Source organism: Miscanthus floridulus, chromosome 2 (assembly GCF_019320115.1).
Source record: "Miscanthus floridulus cultivar M001 chromosome 2, ASM1932011v1, whole genome shotgun sequence".
NCBI classification, from domain to species: Eukaryota; Viridiplantae; Streptophyta; class Magnoliopsida; order Poales; family Poaceae; genus Miscanthus; species Miscanthus floridulus.
Genome location: NC_089581.1, coordinates 2,573,542 through 2,592,021, shown reverse-complemented (window position 1 = coordinate 2,592,021; position 18,480 = coordinate 2,573,542). Strand labels below are relative to the sequence as shown.

At 48.2% G+C, this 18,480-nt stretch overlaps 1 pseudogene; it reads left to right on the top strand.

Annotated features, from left to right (window-relative positions):
• The first annotated feature begins 12,287 nt into the window (after positions 1-12,287).
• Positions 12,288-14,848, top strand: LOC136537638 (abscisic acid receptor PYL10-like; annotated as a pseudogene).
• The last annotated feature ends 3,632 nt before the right edge of the window (positions 14,849-18,480 follow it).

The window sequence follows — 18,480 nt, the reverse complement described above, 5'->3', positions numbered from 1 at the left end:
AAAATGCATAAAATGAAAGTATGTAAAGAAAATTAAGAAAGATGCCAAACGAAGCGCAGAAATTTTACAGATCATTCACATAGACATCTGTGGTCCGTTTTCTATAAAGAGTGTGGATGGTTATGATTCGTTCATAACATTCATAGATGATTACTCCTATTATGGATACATTTATCCAATTAAAGAAAGAACAGAAGCATTGGATAAATTTAAGATATTTAAGGCAGAAGTTGAAAACCAACACAATTTAAAGATTAAGATAGTCAGATCCAACCATGGAGGAGTACTATGGTCGGCATACCCCATATGGCCAAGTTCCTAGACCTTTTGCAAGGTTCTTATAAGAGAATGGCATAGTAGCCCAGTATTCTACACCGGACGAACCTCAACAAAATAGAGTAGCTAAAAGACGCAATCATACCCTAATGGATATAGTGTGTAGTATGATAAGTTACTCCACTTTACCATTGAGCCTATGGATGGAGAGCTGATAAAAGCAGCTGGTGACAGAGAGTTACTCTAGAAATGGTGGATAAGAGAGCTCACGATGCATCATCGAAATTATGGCACTATCGTTGAGGCCATATTTCGAGGGGAAGAATAGAAAGACTAGTTAAGAATAATATTCTTCCTCCATTAGAGCTCTTAGATTTAGAACAATGCAGAGAATGCATAAAAGGAAAGTATGTAAAGAAAATTAAGAAAGATGCCAAACGAAGCGTAGAAATTTTATAGATTATTCACACAGACATCTGTGGTCCGTTTCTTGTAAAGAGTGTGGATGGTTATGATTCAATCATAACATTCATAGATGATTACTCCCATTATGGCTATATTTATCCAATCAAAGAAAGAACAGAAGCATTGGATAAATTTAAGATATTTAAGGCAGAAGTTGAAAACCAACACAATTTAAAGATTAAGATAGTCAGGTCTAACCGTAGGGGGAGTACTATGGTTGGCATATCCCATATGGCCAAGTTCCTAGACCTTTTGCAAGGTTCTTATAGGAGAATGGCATAGTAGCCCAGTATTCTACACCGGGCGAACCTCAGCAGAATGAAGTAGCTAAAAGACGCAATCGTACCCTGATAGATATGGTGCACAGTATGATAAGTTACTCCACTTTACCATTAAGCCTGTGGATGGAGGCCTTAAAACCGCCATTCATATTCTAAATAGAGTACCAAATAAGTCAGTGCCCAAAACACCATATGAGTTGTGGATAGGAAGAGTGCCCTCACTAAACCACTTATATGTGGGGGGAGTCCTGCTGAGGCTAAAGTATTTAACCCAAACATTGGGAAGCTAAATCCCAAAATAGTAAGTTGTCATTTCAGTGGCTACCCAGAAAAGTAAAAAGGGTTTTGTTTTTACTGTCTAGACAGACATACAAAGTTTGTAGAAACAAGACACGATGTCTTCCTAGAGGATGAAATGATGAGGGGGAGCATGGTAGCTCGAGAAATTGACCTTGAAGAGAAGCGGGTGCATGCGCCCACTCTGATAATTCATGAGCCATTTTTCTCACTACCTGTTGTTGCTGCACCGATAGTGCAAGATACTATGGTGCCAGCACCTGTTGTTATTCCGCCTGTGGCAAGAATAAATGACGATGAGGATCCTATACTTTAGGATCCTATAGAACCTATTGCCACACATGAGGGGGAGCAACAACAGCCTCAAACAGAAGATGTGCCAAATGTAGAGGCCCCTAGAAGGTCTTAAAAGAGTTAGAAAATTAGCTATTCCTGCTGACTATGAAGTATACAAAACTGAGGAATTTCAAATGGAGGATGATCCCACCTCATTTGAAGAACCCATGAGAAGTGATCATTCATCAAAGTGGCTTGAGGCCATGGAAGATGAAATGAAATCTATGAATGCCAATAAAGTTTAGGACTTGAAAATAATTCCTAAAGAAGCCAAAACAGTAAGCTATAAATGGGTCTACAAAACAAAACTTGACTCTCAAGGGAATATAGAGAGATATAAAGCGTGACTTGTGGTAAAAGGTTTTACGCAAAGAGAAGAAATTGATTACGATAAGACCTTTTCCCCAGTCTCATGTAAGGTTTCATTCAGAATTATAATGGCATTAGTGGCACATTACGATTTAGAATTACATCAGATGGATGTAAAGATGGCATTTCTCAATGGGGACTTGGAGGAAAATGTTTACATGGCACAACCAAAAGGTTTTGTCATGGAAGGAAAAGAACGAATGGGATGCCACCTAAAGAAATCCATTTATAGATTAAAACAAGCTTCAAGATAGTGGTACTTGAAGTTTGATCAGACAATAAGGAATTTTAGGTTTAAAGAGAATGTAGAGGACAATTGTGTCTATACAAAGTTTAAGAATGGGAAGTTTATCTTCCTTGTCCTGTATGTGGATGATATCTTACTTGCTAGTAGTAATGTCAGTCTAATACTAGAGAAAAAGAAGTTTTTGTCCTCAAATTTGATATGAAAGATCTTGGTGAAGCATCATTTGTTTTAGGGATCGAGATTCACCGAGATAGAAGTAAAGGGGTATTAGGACTATCATAAAAGGCATACATAGAAAAGATCTTAAAGAAATTTAGTATGCACAAATGTAGTCCCTCACCTGCTCCTATAGTCAAGGGTGACAGATATAGGGATTTTCAATGCCCCAAGAACTAGTATGAGATCGATCAAATTGAAAATGGTTCCATATGCTTTAGCTATCGAAAGCTTGCAATATGCTCAAGTATGTACGCGCTTTGACTTGATATTTGTTACCGGATTACTTGGCAGATTCTAAAGCAATCCTGGAATAGAACACTAAAAAATGGTAAAGAAAGTCTTGTGTTATTTGCAAGAAACAAAAAGCCTCATGATGACGTATAGAAGATCAGATTTACTACATATAGTGGGATATTCTGATTCTGATTATGCGGGAGATGATAGAAAATCCATATCTGGATATGTATTCACTCTCGCAGGGGGGGGGGCTATTTCATGGAAAAGCTTAAAGCAAACTATCACTACATCATCCACAATGTATACTGAGTTTGTAGCATGTTATGAGGCAACAGGGCAGGTGAACTGGCTAAAGAAGTTCATACCTGGTTTGAAGGTGGTTGACGACATCTATAGACAACTTAAGTTACACTATGATAATAATCTGGCAGTACAGTATGCTCACAACAATAAGTCAAGTGGTGCTGCCAAACTCATTGAAATAAAGTATTATATTGTGAAAGATAAAGTATAGGATCATGTCATAAGTCTTGAGCATATAAGTACCAAAAAGATGCTCGTGGATCCGCTTACAAAAGGCTTACCACCCAAGGTGTTCAGAGAATATGTAGCTAGCATGGGTTTAAGGGAAAGCCTATAATTCTTAGACAAAAGAAGGCCCAAAGTTAAGTATCTATTTTAGAATAGAGTGGTGTGTTGTAGCTGTTAAATCTATCGGCAATTGACCATGACGATGAAACATGCTCTATGCGCTAATATGTAATGGAATGAACAAAAGTAAATGATATGAAATTAAAAGATGGTAGTGAGATCAAGGAGGAGAATGTCGTTGATCTCCACCAATAGGCCCAACGGCCTATTGGGCCCTTAGATCTATGCCCTGGTAGGGGGCGCCCAACCCTAATATGGTTGGTGGGCCTCTGTCGCACAACACTATAAAAAGATGTGTGGGGACTAGGGCTCCAAGGACGAGGTTGACCGGAGCCACCGTAACCACCTACAGAGAAACACTAATCCGATCTAAAGAGAGTGCTGCCAGCGATGAGAAGCCCCACCAACTCCGCCGTCGCCTCTGCAGTGCCACCACCGGGACGCTGTACCTCGCGTCGCCGTACGAACTACGACTGCACTTCATCTCCGGTCGCTACAGGTGCACTGGCTACCAAGGTACACCAACAGAAGTTTGTTTTACCCGCTAGATCTACACCTAGAGTCAAGAAATTGTTTTCTAACACTTCTCTCTTATTTTTAATCTAATAAGAAGCAGAGTCAAATGTTTGGTACTTAATCGCTTTCTGCAAGGTACAGCAGCAATTATTCTATGATGAAGAGGTAGTCATCCATCTCGCCTACTCAACAGGCGAGGTGGATGTCTTCCAACCACACAGCGGGGTTTGTATCCCCAGAGTACTTGACGAATGGCGTCTGCCAGATCCTTTTTGCGAACACCTGCGGGCCGCAAGTGTCCAGGCTTAGGCAATGTTGAGCGTCCCGAACCCTAGGATGCTAGCCATGGTTGTCCGGGTCACTGTCACCATAGTGTAGTTGGTCTTTGTCTGCCCAGTTTGGCCTAGGGTGCTTGGTGCCTTGAGCTAGACAGGCATTGTGGTTTTTGACGTAGCGGCTATGTGCTGGGAGGGTTCCCACCCATGTGTCATGCCATCACCGTCTGGCCAGAGTGTGCTTGGCGCGTGGTGCCCCTTAGGGGCACCGCGTGCCGAGGAGATGTGTACGGAGTTGGCTTTGGGATGTTGCCTCTCCACGGAGCTTTGAGCCTGCTGCACTACCATAGTTTCCAATAGGTCTCGCAGCTCCTGATGGACGTGCTTCCCCTCGTCGATCAAGAGCTTAGGGGCCGTCTGCATGATCTTGGTGGCTATTGCGATGTTTTAGCTAGCTCGAGGGAAGACGGGTGTCTCCCTCCTATCCTGCTGGATTTGATCATACACATGACGCACCCGCGCACCTTCAGCGTCGAGGTGTTGTGGGCTAGGGCATCCATCGTCGCAGCGTTCGTTGGCCTGATTGGCTTCATGGGCCCTAGCTCGTTCTTGGTGCTCCTGGTCATACTCGGCCTATTCTCTAGGGGTGCATGGAATTGGATAGGTGTCATCCTCTACCAGCACTACACCATCCTCCGAGAGCTGCAACATGTTGCATTCTCTCTACGGATGGCAGCTCCCCTCAGAATCGGACTTAGAGTTCGTGTTCTCTGGAGTTGCCAGTAGGAGGTCGTAGATGGACTCTGGATCCTACTCCATTATCCCCAGAAACCTAGAGGATTCTAGCGTCGTCGATCGTCCATTGCACCTGGCTAGCTCTCGCTCAAAGAGCGTGATCGCGTCCCTCATTTTGGAGGGCAGTGCGGTGCTGGGGTTCTAGAATTTGTCCTCTGTTGGCAGGGGCCCACTTCTAGAGAATTGGGCGAAAGCATTCACCAACACAAAGAAAACACGTCGGCTTAGCTCTGGCTTGGGATTCGCCCTAAGATAGGCATCGATTCTACATGCTAGCGCATCAGAGTCGACGATCGTAGGACTAGCTTGGGCCGGTCCATGATTAGGCATCAAGATGTGCGGTAGAGCCACATTCTCTTCACTGAGCCACAACTAACTCAGGCGATCGGCCATGAAGTCCAGGTCCTCGAAGCGTAGGGTTTGGCCGGGGGAATACCATTAACGGGAGTTGGCTCATCGATGTCGGTAAACTCGAGGCTTCTAAGGCGGATGCGGCCGTCGGGGGGTGCACCAAGAGCAAGTCTAACGTAAAGTGTAGGGAGCCATCGCTTCCTTCTCAACAATGAGAGTGCATGACTATCCCTTACCTGGCACGCCAACTGTCGGTGTTTTGTAAACTGGACTAGTAAATTTATATGATTGTTGCGCTACTCTAGGAAGATGATATATGGTAGCATCCAAAAGACATGAGAATTTATATTGGTTCAGGCCGAAGCCCTACGTCCAGTCTTAGAGATGATCGAGTGTGTGTTCCTCGCTTGAATGCTCTGAAGTTCTTACAATGGGGGTGCAAGAATGGTGAAAGAGGATGAAGAGCTAGATCTAGGAGATGAACTACCTGAAGAGAAGCTCTAGGAGCCCTACTACTATAGAGAATGAATGAAATGGTAGAGGATGAGAATCCTCCTAAGAGGGGTGCCTTGGCAGCCCTTATATGGAGTTTGGGGCTAGGGAGCGTACAAAGCAATAGGTTCTCCCGATCGAGGGGTCGTGAGCCTAGGGGGGCCTAGCTAACTTGGCTTGCAAGCTACGCTATCTTGCGGAGCACATCCGGGCGTGGCTATCATCATAGTCTTGTAGCCACGTTGTGGCATGGTGTGGCATGGTGCTACTGTGCCGGCCGTGGCGTCACTATAGGCACGATGGTAGTTCACCAGCTGTCATGTGCAACGTGGTCTTCGTCGTGGTCTTCGTCATCGTCTCCTGGTTTCCTAGGGCATCATATAGGAGTTGGTGGCCACCCCAAGGTCATTGGTTGCCTTGTTGTCTTGAGGAGCGGGGGGGGGGGGGCACGATCCCTATCATTGGGGTCATGGTTCCCGCTAACCTAGATGGCCTCTAAGTCAAGGCCCTTGACGTGGATCCCATCCCATAGTGGGTAGGATCGTACTCTCGTCTCGTCGAGCCATATCTGGCCGGTGGTCATCATACCTATCATCACCGCCTCAGGCGGCATTGTCTTGTCTATGTGGTGTGGCACAGGGATGGCATTTGACCGGAGCGAGGTGACTGTTGTCCCCTCGGTCCTTGCAGGGTCAGTCCGACGTGCTTGTTCTTATCAGAGCAGGCATGCTTGGCTAGGCTTGACCTCTCCCTGTTCCTTCTAGGGGTCATGTCGGAGGAGAGGTCATGCGCCTTTCCAGCGTCGTGCGGCTAAGGCAGGAAGAAGGGGTCGTGGTTGACCCTGGCCTTATCGTCTGGCCTGGTTTGCTTGGCTTAGCTAGACCTCGGTCATTCAGACATTCGCTAGCTGACGTGTTGCGGGCTGTATGGCCTTCTAACTAATGGTGCCTTAAGACACCCCAGGGTTATAACCCTAACACATTTTGTCTGAATAAATTTTATCTTATCATGAATGGTTAAGAGAGGAAAATCTCCAAGATATCTGGTAGGATCTAGATGGCTAGAGGGTGAATAGCCTATACAAATTTTCTATAAAATTACAATTTGACTAGAGCAAGGTGGTTAGTATAAAAGATGGCGCTAATTGCAACTACTTGCTCTAGCTCAAATTCACACAATGCAAGCCTCCTATACAAGTCTAGTAGCTTGGTTTCTAGGTTGATTCACACAAACAAGCATAGCTACTATCACCAACTAGAGACCTACAATTAACAAGAGAGAGCTACAACTAGCAAAGCTACTAACAAAAGCAACTAAACTAGTTACAACTACACTACTACTAGCTAAGCTACACAAGCAACTACCACACAAGACAAGAATAGGAATGTAAATGCAAGTGAGATAGTAGCAAACCAAATGATGCAAGTGAGATTGTCGATAGAATATCGTCGGCAGTCCTCCGAGGGGTATCCCATGAAGGTAGATTGATCGGTAGGGAAGCATGAGATCAAGAACAGGAAGGCAATAGAGACACATGAGTTAGACAGGTTCAGGCCGTTAGTATGACGTAATACCCTACTCCTGTGGTCTGTTGATTTGTATTAGCTATCGTATGATATTATATGACTACAGATGTATGTATATTGATGTAGCCTGTCCACTAGGGGACCCCTGCCTCTCCTTATATACTCTGGGGGTAGGGTTACAAGGAAAGTATCCTATTTGGTACTATACAATATCTTGCGGTGCACGTCGAGCAGCGCCGTGCACACCTTGATCTTGTAGGCTGGGCCACCTCTGATGGTATGGCCCATATCTTATCTTGTGGATACCGAGGGCCATACCCCCATAGCTAGTCCCTAAGCCTGATAGTAGGTGACATAGTCACGTGGTGCGAGGGTCAGAAAGTAGAAGACCAGCCGAGTAGGCAGCCAGTCCCCAGGCATAGCCTCAAGATGAGAAAAGCGCACATTCACCGCAAGGTGAAGTGTGCTCACTTAGTCCCCGAGCCTGCTAGAAGATGAAGAATGAATCTTGTAGTAGGGTCAAAGAAAAACAAGTCTAAAAGCTTACCGATGTTGTCTGACATGTGTGTATCAAGACCCCAGACGTGCTGCCCAAGATTGGCACCCTGATCTGAACAACATGGAGCAGCTTGATATCACACCGATGAGACATAGCAAGATCCGACCACCAAGAGCGATGTTCGAGCGCCGTGGAGTCCCCGGCGTAGCTGGCGATGTTGGAGCATCGAGGAGTCCCCGGTGTAGGCGGCAATGTCCGAGCACCGAGGAGTCCCCAACGTAGCTGGCGATGTTGGAGCACCAAGGAGTCCCCGGCGTAGGCGGCGATGTTAGAGCACCAAGGAGTCCCCAGCGTAGATGGCGATGTCCGAGCATCGAGGAGTCCCCAACGTAGATGGCGATGTCCGAGCATCAAGGAGTCTCCGACTTAGCTGGCCACATCCGAGCAGCGAGGTGCCCCCAATGTAGCTGGCGATGTCTGAGCAGCGAGGAGTCCCCGGCGTAGCCGGTGATGTCCACGCACTGAGGAGTCCCTGGCGTAGCTGGCGATGTCCAAGCACCGAGGAGTCCCCGGTGTTGCTGGTGATGTCCGAGCACCGAGGAGTCCCCGGTGTAGCTGGCAATATCCGAGCATCGAGGAGTTCCTGACGTAGTTGGTGATGTCCGAACACCGAGGAGTTCCCAGCGTAGCTGGCGATCTCTGAGCATCGAGGAGCCCTCAGCGCCGCTGGTGACGTCCGAGCACCGAGGAGTCCCCAGCGTAGCTGGCGATGTCCACAAGGTGAAGTGGGGTGAAGAGTGCCCACTTAGTCCTCAAGCACGAAGAATCCGAGGGCCGAGGAGTAACCGATGTAGTTGGCGATGAAGCATGAGCGACGAATAATCTGGTCAACTGGTCGGTGGTGAAGTGAACATTGAGTAGAAGCGATCGGCGAACAGTCCGATCAACTGGTTGGCGACAAAGTCTATGGACCTAGTGGTCCGACCAGTTGATCGGTGGAGAAGCTTGAGCACTAGGTGGTCCGATGATCCCGTAATACAAATATGTAGAACGGGTAGTACATGATGTACAAATATATTAACTCTAGAGAAAAATTAGCAATGGCGATGAAATAGCGTAAGTAGCTCGATGATTAGTTGGTGTGAAGATGTATTTAATATAAACCGCTCGAACAGTTAGTGTGTAGCTGAGTCTCCAGCCCTAGCTAGCCTGTTAACCATAACGCGGAGCGTAGAGCCCATGCACGTGTAGGAGGAACATGCATTGCTAAGGAGCCATTGTCGACCACCCATAACGTAGAGGGCAGACGCTCGTGCACGTGTAGGGAGGAGCCGAAGACAGGGCCATCTCTGGAGGCGTCCGAGCATCAACAGGACTGTTCGGGGGTTCAGAAAATCGTTTGGTGAGTAAACATGGAGACAGAGAAACATCATGGCAATTAACAAAGATTGGAGAATATTTAGAAAATTATTAAAGCGTGACTTAGCTTTAGACAGAATATCTGGTCGGCGGCATATGGCGCTATCTGGTCAGCAAGAGGATGGACGTCTTCAACCTGGTCAGCGAATCTGGCCCTCAGGGCATGTTGGTAAGTGGCGGCGGCATTGGTGAACATGAAGGGTAGGGCCGTAACCCCTAGAGTTTCCTGAGCAGCCTCCGATAGATCTAGATCAGAGGGTGGTCGGCGCTGAACCAGAGTGTCTAGAGCCGATTCGGTGATGGAGAGGCAATCGGTGAGCTTCAGACCAACCTGATCGATGGATGCGATCAGATCGCCGTTGTTGATCTGCCTCCTCTGGTAGTAAGAAAGCAGGCGGTGAGTTGTTGATGAAGGCGACCTTAGAGGCGGTTCTAGGATTGGATCTACAGTCGTAGGTGTTGGGGTGATCGACGCAGAATCGATCTACATTGGCTCGATGAGCTCTCTGACTCCTTTAGCGTTGATGACCCACGAGAGGGATCCGACCATGAAGATCTGGTCAGGCTGCGGGAGGGACAAAGAGCCTACGGAAAAGGCCATCTTGTTTGACAAGGAAACAGCATGTAAACCCCTACCTAGCGCGCCAACTATCGACAGAATATCATTGGCAGTCCTCTGAGGGGTATCCCGCGAAGGTAGATTGATCGGCAAGGAAGCGTGAGATCAAGAACAAGAAGGCAATAGAGACACACGAGTTAGACAGGTTTAGGCCGTCAGTATGACGTAATACCCTACTCTTGTGGTCTGTTGATTTGTATTAGCTATCATATGATATTACGTGACTATAGATGTATGTATCTTGATGTAGCTTGTCCGCTAAGGGACCCCTGCCTCTCCTTATACACTCTGAAGGGGTAGGGTTACTAGGAAAGTATCCTATTTGGTACTATACAATATCTTACGGTGCACGCCGAGCAGTGCCGTACACGCCTTGATCTTGTAGGCTGGGCCACCTCTGATGGTATGGCCTATGTCTTGTCTTATGGATACTGGAGGCCATACCCCCACAGAGGTTAACACGAAGATAAATCCTCGAGGTTCGATTGCTTGCCAGCAGCCTGAGTCCTCATTGTGGTGAATCCAAACTAGCTAGGTGGTTTGTGCGTTAATTGGCATCACACGACAACCCTGCCTCATGGGTGCCGCAAGAACCACACAAGAGGGGCACTCCAACTAGCCATGATTCCAATAGAGTTGCTCTTTTGCGAATCTTCCGTGGGGAATGAGCACAAGAGCCCCTTATAATCAATCGATCGGAGCCGACAACAATCAATGCCGCACAATGATCCTCCGCTGCCTCCAAGCCATCTAGGTTTCGGCAACCACCAAGAGTAACAAGAATCCCACAGCCAACATGATCTCTAGTGCCACTAGATGCCTCAACTTAATGCAAATGCGCTAGGATCACTCCCAATCTCACTTTGGATGATGCAATTTTGAAAGAGATGAGTGGGAGGCGAAATCTTATGCTCACAAGTCACAAGGTTTTTCAATATGTTAGGGAGCCAAGAGAGCCGGCCAAGGGCCGACCACCATCTATTTATAGCCCCAAATGGGGCCATCCAACCGTTACACCCATTGAGTAGAAATCAGGGCCATTGGACAAGGTCGATGCCTAGCGTAAGACAAATGCAGCCTTTGTCCGATGCTCCTGTGAATGCCATGTGTCACTAACCATTTGAATCTACCCATTGGCGCCCAACAGCTCTCTACGCGATGTCTGATGCTATATTGTTCGATGCCCATTGGACAAATGTCCACATGTTGTCCGATGCAGTCCAAAGAGGTTCCAGAGAACACTTTTGTCCATCGGACAAGTCTGGGGCCCTACATCGGACAAAACAACATTGAAGTGTATGTTTGCAGATGGGTTTATATTTGAGTGCATATGAAATGAAAATAATAATATAAATTAATGGCAAGCAATAATTAGTGCCTTGTTTATAAAGCAATTCCATGTTCCAATCATTAGATTATGAAATTTATGTATCATCAAAAGATAAATTGAAAAATGAACTTATTTGCTCTTTGTCCACCTTATCTTCTCTTCCTTCTTCGGCACTAGTCGCATGTCCCATTCCTTCTCGAGCAGCACATTGACGTCTTCTTCATCCTCTGACAGGCGTGAAAAAGTGCTTTAATTTGTAGGTTGCGTTTATTCACTCCCTCTAACCGACATTAAGATCCTTTCACTTCCATATGATTCGACGTGGTAAGTTGGGCATAAGCGAACCATCCGGTGTGAAAAAGGTCCGACGATGCAGCCTAAAGGAAGATGAATAGGTGAATCTAAAAATTTATAACTTATAATACGAAAATTGTTAGAATAAAATTTTTGATTTCTCGAAAATCCTAAATTAGAGAATAAAACCCCTATAAGGTACACACATAGTGTAAAACAGATATTAAACAAGCCTAAGAGCTAAACATCTATAAAACAAAGGATTAAATGTAGAAATACAAATTTCAGTATCTACGGGTGCCAAACCAGACTGGTTTGGTATGCACGGGTAGTGCACTCATAAAACTAAAATCTCCTCCTTTTCAGTTCTAGCTTTGATCCTTTGCCGTAATGGCTTTCCAAAGACTGTGCTATGAAGTTTTCCTGCACACAAATGAGCACAAACCCAAATAGATTAAGACAAACACAAATATAGCAGGTAAAACACTTGGAACAACCAAAACTCATGAAATGAATTAGCTTAATGCATGAAACCATATTTATACTTCCTCCGTCCTGAAATATATTGTAATGTGACTTCTAAAATTTGCACCAAAATATAATGCATTTTATGTAATGACTATATCTAGATTTGGTAAAGTTTGTTAAAAAAGAAAACCATAGTTTGAAGAAAAACTCTTTAATTAAATATAATCTATGGTACAACCTAAAGCTCCAAAAGGGAGAGTGCGAGTGAACTGTGAAGGCAAGCGGGGGCAAAGGTAGCCAGCAATAGCAAGACACGGAGCGAGGGATGGTAGAAAGCCCAAATCCCAATTCCCCATCTCGCTCGCTGTGTATTCAAAATATATCCGTGCTCCAGCTCACAATTTCTCCCCTTCCTTCTCTTCTCTAATCATCTCAGCGAATCCAATCAAGCCCAAGGTATAAATGTCCATGCAACCCGAGGCACGACGGCCCGGCACGAAGCACGCTATTTTGGCCTGGCCCAAACATGGCACGGACCGATGGTTAGCAGGCCCGGGCTGGGCCAGCCCGGTGTTACAGGCCGTGCCTGGGCCGCTACTCAGGCATATGGGTGACTACAGTGACCTGGTAGCTAGCCTGCTAAGAGCCCAACTTCATTTCCTGGTAACCCTACTGCCTACTTCATTTCTCTCTCCCTCCCTCTCCCCCGCAGCCGCACTGCCTGCGAGTCACGCTTCCTCACCCCCGTGGCCCCGCTCGTGCCTCGTGGTCGCGGCAGCCACAACGCTCCTCCACGCCCTAGTGCCCCCCCTCGTGCAGCCGCAGGCGGTGGCAAGCGCGGTGGTCGGCCTCCACGCCTCCTCTCGCGCGACTCCTCCCTTCGCACAGCCGCATCGCTCCTCCTCGCCCCCCTCGTGCAGCAGCAGGCGCAGCACACGCGGTGGTGGCAAGCGCGGTGGCCCCACGCCTCCTCTGGATCTAGGTCTAGGGCGTCGGCCTCCCCCACATCCGGCTCGAGGTCGAGGATGTAGGCCACCTCCGGATCTAGCTCGAGGTCGAGGACGTCGGCCACCTCCAGATCCAGCTTGAGGGCATCAGCCTCCACCACGCCTTGGGGCCTTGGCCTCCTCCTCGTCCTCCGTTCCCACTGATGAGGACATGACACCCATGCATATGGCCATGTTTGGCACATGGTATGGAGGGGTAGGAGGCCAGTAAGGGTGTCCAAGTCAAGAAGGAGGTCCGAGGCTAATTCGGTTCGAGTCCCCGAGGTGGAGGCCCAAAGCAACTCAAGTTCGAGTCTGTCTCGGCCTCCAGGACCAGTCTGCCTTAAACTGGTCACTCAGGACGCATCTGAACTCCGTTTTCGATGATCCACATATGGATGGAAAGCTAATTAGATAAGGAAGCCAACCCAATTGGTTTCACGTCAAAAGCCCTTTGGAATCAACGGGAATCGTCGAAACAAGTCAACGTCCAGAATCTGTCAGGGTGCTACGACACCGTCTTTTGGTCCGTTGGACCGTGTATCGTGTTTGGGCCCATTAGGGGGGCGCGTCCAGGGGGTGACGCCTAAGACTCTATAAATACCAGCCGTCGCTCTCCTTAGGGTTTGAATTTTGTTTAGTTCTTAATTTCCTCGTGAAACAGACGTCGTTTTGCTGCAACTGTCGTCGCCAAGGCCGCTTGCTGTGAACCAGGGCCCCAGTTCTTGATCTTGTTCGCCTGTGGCGATTAGTCCTTTCGAATAAAGACTTGAATTCTTTCTCATTATCATAAGCCTCATATTTATTTACAATTTCAGATTGCGTTTATCTCGTTCTTGCTTGTGTTCTCGATTTGCTTGCAGGAAAGCCTTCTCGGCGAGGTCAATCGCGTTCGCGTGGTTGATAACCAACGGAGCAATGGTGTAATTGTTGCGGGGGACCGAATCTGTCTTGGTTCGAAGCCTAGATCGTGAACGTCGAGTCTCCACCAATCGACACTATCATACCTTTCGGAAGATCGGGCCTAGTCTACATCACCCACCCTCTCTCTTTCACTCCCATCTGTTTTGGGCTACGGGCTAGCCCAATCCCTGCCTCGGACCGTGCTTCTCGAGCTGGCCCGGCCCGAAAAGCGGCCCAGCAGGGCGTGCCTGGGCCGTTGGTCAGGCACGACACCCGCCTCGGCACGGCCCGGGTGGCACGGCGTGTCGGGCCGTGCCTGGCTGGACCGGGCTGGCCCGTTGGCCATCTATAGCCCAAGGCGATGGACCAGCAGGGTGCCGGCAGGGACGTGGAGGCGCCGGCGGGGCTGGGGCTGACGGCGGCGGAGAACGAGCAGCTGCGGTCGACGGTGGACGCACACCACCGCTACGCCGTGGGGGAGGGCCAATGCTCCTCGCTGCTGGCGCAGCGCATCCAAGCGCCGCCTGCCGCCGTCTGGGCCATCGTCCGCCGCTTCGACTGCCCGCAGGTGTACAAGCATTTCATCCGCAGCTGCGCGCTACGCCCGGACCCCGAAGCCGGCGACGCCCTCCGCCCCGGCCGCCTTGGCGAGGTCAGCGTCATCTCGGGCCTCCCCGCCAGCACCAGCACCGAGCGCCTCGACCTCCTCGACGCCGCCGCCAGGGTCTTCGGCTTCTCCATCACCGGAGGCGAGCACCGCCTTCGGAACTACCGCTCTGTCACCACCGTCTCCGAGCTCGCGGACCCCGGGATCTGCACCGTCGGGCTCGAGTCCTATGTCGTCGACGTCCCCGACGGCAACACCGAGGACGACACCCGCCTCTTCGCCGACACCGTCATCAGGCTCAACCTGCAGAAGCTCAAGTCCGTCGCCGAGGCCAACGCCGCCTCTGCCGCCACCACCAATTCCGTCCCTCCGCCGCAGCCGGCGGAGTAGCGCCGGCCGCAATCGGCAAGGGAAGAAAGCAACAGCAAGTTTTGAGCGTTTCTGTTATTTTACTTCTTTGGGAAAGGGCTTCTCTGAATGAAATCTGATCATGGATGGATTTGGACGGGACAAGGAGGGTTCCGGTCAGCTTGAATTAGGTGTCATTGCAAGGGTGCGACCTGTAATAATCTCTCTTTCATCTCCTAGATTCCTTCCTTTCATCTTTACTTCTTCCTGAATTTGGTTAATTTCAGCTTTATGTGATTGGAATGGTTCCTTAGGAATTGCTGCTTCTCATATATCTTTGCATTGCATATCCCCATTCCATATTTGCAAGTAGTTATCTTCAATTCGTCATGCATGTGATCCATGCGTAGTTTGGAGTACAAATGCAAGGGAAGCCTGCTATTGCTAATGCTACTGAATCACTGATCAATTGTCCTTCATTTAATTAGTTCCATTCATGTCCTGGTGGTGATTATGGATGGTTAATGTTGTGGTTGCAACCGAATTTGTTGAATAATTTGAGAATGCAAGAAACATTGAACTGGTCCATTCTTCTTCTTTTTTCCTCATCAAGATTTTAGATGAGCTGGTAGTCTGGTTCCTTCCGTCAAAACTAAATGCCGCAGGTATTAATTAGGGAAATTAATTAATTGTAATTAAGGACAGTTTAGTACTTTCCTAACCTCTAACTCCCTGACCCAATTCCACCGAAGCCGCTCCGTGCGTCGCGACTCCTGATATCGCTGGTCCATGCGCCGCTGCCTCGCCGCCTCCCAGGTCGCCCTCGCCGCCAATCGCGTCGGCGCCGCCCACACTACCGCATCTCCCAAGGGTCGCCGCCCGCCTCGCCCTAGGCTCGCCGCCGCTTAGAGAACAAGACAGACGTCTCTTACTAACAGCTGCTGGTGGAGGTGAAGGAGCAGCGGCTGCGACTGAGCGTGGAGGAGTTCGCGGTGGTGGAGAGGGAGAGGGCCGGAGACGAGGTCGTTGCAGCTGCTGGGGTGCGCGAGGGTGAAGTGGCGCGAGCGAGATGGCTGGAGTCGGGCCGGCGATGTTGTAGGGCAATGTAGCGACGGCGCTGCTGCAGGGCTGTGCCACAGCGATCCTGCTGGCCGAACACCCGCCCGACAGCGCGTAGCACCGGCGGCACGGCGCGCTCTGCAGCCACACCACGTCGCTGCCGGTGTCCAGCACCAGCAGCGCGGGCGTCGGCGGCGTGCCCACGCCCACCGAAGCGAAGTACTCGCCGCTGCCCTGCGCAAGGCCGGACACCACGGCGTACTCATGCTGTCGCCGGCGGCCTAGGATGTTTCTGGCAGAGGTGCAGAGCGGCAGCAGAAAACTAATCCATGGCCACGGCTGCCCACAAGACGACAGACGGTGGCAGCAGAGGCTCCGGCCACAGCCAAACACGGGGCGAGCAACAGCTGCGTTAGATGCCATGGCCGCGTGCGGACGAAACAACGAACGCATCTACACCTCCGACCACGGATGCGCGCGGACCGAAATGACACGGCAACGAGAAGGCCAAGGACGTGCGGTGAACAAGCGGCGGCGGCAACTGAATGTCGAGACCACGGCCACGACGCGCTGATATAGCAGGCTAGCTGCAGGTGCATGCATCGTTGTTCTGTTGGCCGCTCATGCCGGTGACGGCGTTCTTGACTGCCTCGACGTCGCACGTGCAGGCAGAAAGCTGAAGACTGAACAGCTTTTTAGCTAATAAGTATTGCCCCGTTCGCTTGGCTGATAAGTCATGACTAAAAGTACTGTTGACTGATTTATTATGAGAAAAAAATATTATTCATTAATTAAAAAAGAATGGCTTATAAGCCAAACGAACCGGACGTATTTTGCTGTACTTACACAAATAGGGTTCATAGGTGGTAACGTCTCGATTCTACATAGGGTGATAGTTAATAGGTAACATAGCAGCGTTTTCCAGCTGACTTTATATACACAACATTAGGTAGAGTAATTATATGGCGTGGTTCGAGTAACTTCTCGAACTCTCGATTCTATAGTCAAAACGTTGAAGTCGACGCCTTGGTAGGTGGCAGCACCTGGTGTAAGAATGAAGGCAGTTAATTTGCGAACGATGGAGCTGAAATAGATGGACTATTTCCCTTCTTCCTTTTTTTTCCCACCCAGGAGTTGGTTGTAATCGATTTAGCAAAGAATTGAAGCAGCAAATTTCTGGAATCTATGTTTTGGTATAGGTGATGGAGGAGTCACCTTCTGTTCGTTTAGCTTATAAGCCATATTTTTTCAGCTAACGAATAGCTCACAACAAATCAGCCAACAGTACTTTCAGTCATGGCTTATCAGCCGAGCGAACGGGCCATTAATTTTCGTACGTGTGTAATATGCAGAACAGTAGTAAAGGCAAGGCTGACTTTACCTGGCGGGCTTTCATGCTGAAATCCAGCGGCTTCGTTTACTGGTTGGCAACTCTATTTCGAGGTATGTGGTGAGAGACTGAGTCTGTGCATGTAATGAAGTTATACCAGAATGTTACGCAGGATATGTAGTTGTTTAGAGGATGAGGCAGACTGATGTTAGTACCTTCGTTATGGTGTGGTAGATATGGTGCAGACCGGTTTTGGCCTCTGTATAAAAGAAGAACGAAAATGGTCAGAAAATTTAATGACAACGGTTGCTGATCTAAGTGTTTTAGAAATATTGATTTAGGAAATGGTCATTTTTTAAGTGGTTAATAATCTAATAAATGACAAAAATTAACAATACTGTTGTGACAAGCATGTACATTATAAGGGCATGTGAAAGTACAGCTATGTAACAGAATGTAAAGAGGAATAGTGTTGGTGTTGTGATGTAAGTATGCCTGGACCTGACACTGTAGCAATGTTGTTAGCGAGGTTTGCTGTTGCCACCTCTTGTTTCATTCTTCGAACCGCCAATCTTTGGCCTCTGCATAAGAAGAGGATTCATACATAGAAGGTCCAGGTCTTATGAATCTGTAGCTGGCATTTACTAAAGATGAAGGAGGGCTGTAATTTGGGATGCTGGTACCGACCTTTTCTATCTCAGTTTCTTTGGTTCCTGCTTTATCCTGGACATGAAATAGGTAATAAGTGCGTGCACAGATAGCGTGCACATATAAAAAAGTTCAAAGTTTGAGTAAGTAAAGTAGGTGTTGGTCCAAAGTTTAAGTAAAGAATATGTTGGGTTAGGAATTTAGACAATTTCATTATCAGTTTAATCCAGAAAAATGACATCAGCAGGTTTGTGACGACATATATGTGCATGTCGGTTCTCCTAATCGAATACCAGGAACTGACCAAATCGTGATTAATCGGACGACCTAAAAACATTGATCAATATAGGCCCCGTTCGGCTTATCCCATATTCGGCTTGTTTTTTCAGCCGGAACAGTGTTTTTCTCTCACAATAATTCAGCCAGAACATTGTTTTTCAGCCAGTTTCAGTTAAGATTCAGCGAGCCGAAGGAGACCATAATCAAATCGGGTTTAAAATGATTTACCGCCGGCTGCCTCCACATCTCTGTAGCACCATGAAGCCCTGCATTATAGACTTCGGCCTTGAGATCTACTAGGCATGCTGTAAAATCTGAGCTCTGGCCAGTAAGCATCTAAGCTGGTGGGCACCTGGAC